Raw genomic sequence first — 6,269 nt, forward strand, 5'->3', positions numbered from 1 at the left:
CCCCACCGTGTTTTGTGCACCCCTGTGTTGCGGTAGCAGAGGGTTCCCATCTGGGAGCAGATGCTTCCTCTTACGCTGCACCTGAGAGTGCAACATTTCCTCTTTGTTGGCAGAAAAAAAATAAAAGCAGAAATTTTACTTTCATGCAGCACAGATCAGCCTTCCCTTTAATGAAGTCCACTTGATTTGGGGTTTTTAACATACCTGAGCCACAGGACAGACAGGCTACAGATTGCCAGCTTGCATTTCCCAAAAGCCGACATACTTCAGTGTGAGGGTTTTAGTCCCTTTCCCAAGCACGAGCATCCCCATCGCAGGACTTGGTTTCGTGTCCAGTTTGAGCACTGCGCAGAGCAGACCTGTAGATAGCAGCAGTGCTCTAGTGCCTGCTGCTCTGCCTGGAGCGCTGCTGAGCACAAAGCACCCCCGAAAGAAACAGCAGAATAAGGTGCCTTTTTGAAAATCAGTGGATAGTTTGGTTTTCTTCTCATCTCCTCACATCTGTCAGTCATCATATACCAAAGTGTGATTTAATTAAAAAAAAAAAAAAAGTCTTGAAGCCTTGCTTGAATAACTGCCCCATCTCATGAAAAAAAAAAAACAAAACAAAAACCCCAAAACCAACCAAACACCAAAGCTTATTGTTTTAACTTCAGGTCATGAATAAACAGAAGGAAAACTATGGCCATCAAAATGGGGAGGGCAAGGGCAATAATGATCGATATATATGTAATTATCCTTTGTCTTCTGTGTCATGCTATGTTATTACAGAACGCCCTAATTACCAGCAGACTTTAAACTTCAATAAATGCTTTACATTGCAGCTGCCAGGTCTCTCAGACTAGCACGTGCCTTCTTTTAGGACAGTGCATTTGGAGATGATGTGCCTGTGTTTGGGCAGAAATTGTGGGATCGCTAGGCGAGGTTATCTCACGTGTCCTGCAAGAGGTCAGGTCCCAGGATCACAATGGCTTTTCCAGGTTTTCAAGTTTTTACAGAGCAATTGCTTAAAACTATTTGAAAGTTTTAATTTTTTTCACATAGGTGTAATTTTGTACCTGAGTTTCGAGATACATTAATGCAATAAAGGACAATTTGGCTTAGATAGCTGTGTGACTAATAAAGCTGGTAAAGAGACATGATTGCTGCAAAAGTGTAATTAAATAACTCCAGTTACTTGACAGAACTTGGCAGGAAAGAATTGAAACTTTAATTTCTTTCCTTTTACCATTTCACCTCACCTTCTAATAATCTGAATAGATTATAGATAGCTGTGAACCACCCAAACAAACTCTAAAGGGTGTGGTTTCATCCAAATGGAACCGAAAGGAGCAGAAATATCACAAAGCCATCATTAACACTATTGGGATGAGGGCCAGGTTGTGACGGAGCTGTAGCTCATTGTGGCTTTGGAGCTGCTGGATGGGGTTTGTCACTGCACTGAGCAGGAGCAGGTGTACTGTGATGCAGAGCCCTCAGCAGCTCCTACAGCTTCACTCTGCAGTCAGCAGGAGAGGTCAGTCTCCCCTAGAGCAGAGTGGTCACCTGCAGAGTGCAGGTTTCCTATACAACATGGACCTGCCAATTAATTTATTCCTTTTAAGGTAATTGCATCTGACAATTTTGCAGGGTCCAAGACATCTAATCCCTATTACACTAGGGTATGATCCCATGGGATTCTGTGAAATCCACTAAAGCAACTATAGAAATCCTACCACTGTGTTCACACATGGTATACATGCTAATATAATCTTCTGCAATTAACCTGATTCTTCCCTTCTGAATGTATTACAGATTGTCTTGGAGTGTTTATTGAAAACAATTTTTTTTGTTGGAAAAACACTTGACATACTGGATATCAACATAGGGGCAAGTTTTCTTTGTGGATTTTGAGGTGCCTGAGGCATGTTTATTTAATGTGTTCCCAGTTTCCATGGTCAATGCATCTTGAAAACATGCCAGCTAACCCTACATTGTCTGCTATCTATTCAGATAGGAAACACAGAACAGAGGTGAGAAAAGGGATGTGAAACTACCCAGGTTCTTACGGAAAAGCCAAAAGGAAAGGCTGTTCCTCCCCCATTTTCTCCTACAGTTTGGGCTGGCCAGTGCCTCTGCCTCTGAAGATCACTGTAGTTGTGTTGCTGTGAAGGCTCATTCCACAGACTTGGATTAGGACCACAAGATCACCTAGGTATGGCAAGAGATGCAACAGCTATGTCCTCCCAAGCCTTTGTAGAGTTTCCTGCCAAGTAGGATGGGCATAGCCATGTCACGTGCGAATATGATTACGTATGGGATCCCAGAGATATGTATTTAATAATTCAGCTTTTTAAGTCTCTTAACTCTGCCCTTGGTAAAAAAAACTAGCATTCCCCATACTCTTAAAGATGTGACTTTTGAGACCAAATGTAGTTAGCATTTCTAACCACATAACACTTTATCCTCTTGTTTGTTCAGCTCCAGGAAATTCAGCTACCCCTTTAGGGGTAAGTAAGGGAGGATTTTTTTCCAATTTGTGAACTTAAACAGGGACATGGAAATCAGTACAGGAAGTTTTGAAGCTTGTTAATTTTTTCTAGTCCTTGCTTGCTCTGTAGATAACCAAGAGCTGGAGCACACACATTTTGAGATGACAGTGGGAGATTAAATGCCTCTAGTTAGAACGGCTGTGTTATTGCACGTGGTTCGGTTTTCACAGATTTAATAATGTGGATAATGACGCGAACATTACACGTTCCCAGTTCTAAGTTCTGCAAGAGGATCTTTCCCAATCCACTGTTTAATGCACACATGTGCTTGAAGCCTTCGACATGCTTTTCAGGTCTCCTCAGACACAACCAAAGTCTCTTTAAAACTTCCCACCTTAGAGCAATGTCGTTCTCTCTAAATATATGGGGTGTGTTGCAAATGTTTTCTGTCCAGCCAAACCCCGAGATAATCTCAAGAAATAAAGCCAAACATCTAGGAATTATCTTTAAATGAGAAGATGTGAGTTTCAGTGGCTGCTAGTGGCAGTACACATGGGGAGGTGAAGGAGAGCAGGTCTTGTTGCCAAAGGCCAGGGTGAGGGGCGCGGATGGAGCCAGGCAGCTCTTCTCGTGGGCCATGCGGTGTCTTGAGCCAAGTGACCTGCTGGTGGCCAAGTCTCTGTCCAAGAGGCATCATGCCTGGCTGGCAAGTCTGTGCACTGTGACTACCCGGTAATTAAAGATGTAGAGAGGAGGAGGCTCTCCAGACTCCCTCAAATCTGGGCCTGTGCTCTAGTGATCTGGGGTAGGGAGCAGCATCAGGGTTGGAGACCTGAACCTCCTCACACCTGGAGTCCCACCAGGGATTCCTGCTCTTCCCCCACTTGCTTGTGAAGCCAAACAATAGCTCTGTCCTGCAGCAGCACCCAGGGTCCCAGCTCCACATCTGTAATGAGTTACAGCTCCCACCTGACCACAGGCTCAGGCTCAGATCACACTTGGGATTACAGTACCTATCTGACATGCTTAGAGACTGCTAGTGTGTCAGAGCATAACTGAACACAGACACCAGTGCAACAATATGCAACAAAATGGATGGAGATAAAGCATATGCTTTTAGGCTTAGGTAAAAGTGTCTTAAAATACAAAATAAAACTGTTTAAACTAGAAAGGAGGTTAGGAAAAAAAGATGAGAATAGTTTTACTTGCTGTTTTGTGAAACTCGTGACCTTATTACAGCTCATTTACGTAAGTTTCTTTTCTTCTTTTTTCTTTTCTTTTCTTTTCTTTTCTCTTTCGTTTTGAAATTTGCCACTTTGACTTTTTGCAGCTTCAAAGTCTAGGTTCAAATAACATATGAAACGTATCCGTGCACTATCAAAATTGATAGCCCTGTCACTTTATGCAACTATTTATGGATACAGGGACAAACTTCATGAGTAACACTGAGAGCTGAGTAGAAAGGAGCTAGGGAAAAAAAATATTTTACCCAAATAAAATTATGTTACATCAGTAGCTCCGAAAACATTTGAATGTTGCATCATTTTGCATTTTATGGCACCGCTGCTGCATAAGCAGGATACTGAGAATCTGGGTCAAAAAGGGGATGTAAATTACTTTCTGAGGACAATGATTGCAATTGTAGTGCCTTTTCCGTTCTGGGGAAACGTGGGCTAATATGCTGCTCACATCTGTGTAATAGAAACCCAGAAGGCATCTTGCTGGAATTATGGATGCCAGGCATTTTCCAGAGCCTTGTCTAAAGCTCAGTTCTTTGCCAGTTGCTAATTTAAAGACACATATGCCCTGTGGCAGGACAATTTTTTCTAAAACAGATAAGAACCTAACCTTAGAAAGGGTGCAGGTGCTTTATAATTAATATTTCATGGACCCTTATCGGTTTAATTGATGTTCAATGCGCTGCGAATACCCGGTATTGATGGCTTCTTCTCTTACCAGCACATGGCATGAATGACCATTTGCAAGCCAGCAGCGGTTTCATCTTCCATTCCCTGTTGAGGCATTTCAGCGACTTTAAAAACCAATACTTTGTCACATTAACACCCAAGACCAGCCACCTATCAGGGTCCAGGTTATAAATAGAGATCCTCTCCAGAAGCCTAGTCTTACCTGAGACATCCCTCTGCGAGTGCTGCCAGGAGTGATCCTTGCATGCCCATTGCCGGGCAGTTGCAGTGGATCTCTCCTACAACGGGAGGAGAGGTTGCGTACATTACTGTGCACAGCACGCTATCCCAGCTCAACGAGGCGAGAGCACGTGCTCTGTTGGTTTTGCTGAGTGGAAAGTCGTGCTTGGGTCATCTTTGGAGGACTGTGTGAAAGGAGGACGGGGCAGGGGAGGCAGGCAACCATGCCATGTTCTCCTTCAGAGCCTTTGAAGCGCACCAGCCTTGTTCTGCTAGGACTGTCGCTTTTCTGCATTTAAGCTGCAGATATTGCCCATCTTTTTTTTGCAAGGTGAGTGCATTCGGCCAAGTAGCACAGTAGGTGGTATTAAAAAATGCTGCATGACCGCGCTGCTTCCCCATAGCTATTTATTGTACCATGGACTACAACAGCTGCACTGGGCTTCCACGTGACATACATGTCTGGTCTGTGCCAACATATCATTCAGCCCGTCAAGTCCTCTTATTTATATTGCGACTTTCATAGCAGCTATCTCACCCCACTTCACATGTTATAATTAGACCTTGAAAACCAGTTCAGATAAACATAACTCAAATGTTAAAGATCTCCAGACTGATTGACATAAACAAGTAAGGTAGCAAGGGGCTGGGGAGTTTGGTTTTGATGTGTCCTTGCCAGCATGACTTTGGCATAGCGGACCGGCTCTGTTTTGAACAAAATACAGCTTTCATGTAGTGGTTTCACTTTGCAGCAAAAAAATGTTTTCCTCCTTGGCTAAACTGAAGACAATTAGCTGTGCAGGGAAGGAATATTGCGTGGTGTATTTGCAGAGTAGTGGTCATCATCTTTGGTTACATTACCTTACAGCATAGCAGGGTTCAGTCATGTTTAGCTGTTGCAAAGTTGGTATAGCTCAGGCCTTGTCAACACTGTGGATGTGCTCCAGGTATAGCCACTGATCTAATTTCATTGCAGATAGGCAAAACTAATTAAAAGACAGTTGTATCCCGCAATATAGGTGGCTGAAATATAAGCTGTAATTGAACAAAGAGAGAATTTGTGTATGACCCAAGAATAAACCAGTGAGGATTTTTCTGGTTGAAGAGGAAGAATTAAGGAAATTGAGATTTGAGACACAGACCTGATGCTGTAAAGAAAATGGAGGAGACTCTGAGAAGCATGAGGGTTGTATTGTTATTACGGTCTGATTTGGTTTCAGGAAGTTAAGAATCTCCTCTTTGAACTCAGAAATTCAATTTGCACATGTATTCAGTAAATGAGTCTGCTTTATTTCCCAGTCCTGACAGACTCTAAGATGTAATACCTGGAATCAGAATTTGGGACCTCTTGTTGGCCACCTTTATTTCTTGGCATTTCTCCATTATTTACATTTAGTGCATGACGTGGGTTGGAGGGGGCATGGGTTATGTGTGGGCTCCCAGGAAATCCTAAGTTTGAGACAAGAGGTTCATGAGGTGCTAGGTCTCAACATCATTATTTTTATGAACGTTAAAATTTAATGAACTTCCTCCTTGCTTGGAAAGCATTTGACAGTCCAGGAGTCTGTTTGCCAGAGGTGGAATTAAAACAAAAACCTAAGGTCTGTAATCTATTGAGAAGTGTAATCTTGCATAAAGGCAAAAAAACCCC

This window comes from Harpia harpyja, chromosome 2, assembly GCF_026419915.1.
Source record: "Harpia harpyja isolate bHarHar1 chromosome 2, bHarHar1 primary haplotype, whole genome shotgun sequence".
NCBI lineage: Eukaryota > Metazoa > Chordata > Aves > Accipitriformes > Accipitridae > Harpia > Harpia harpyja.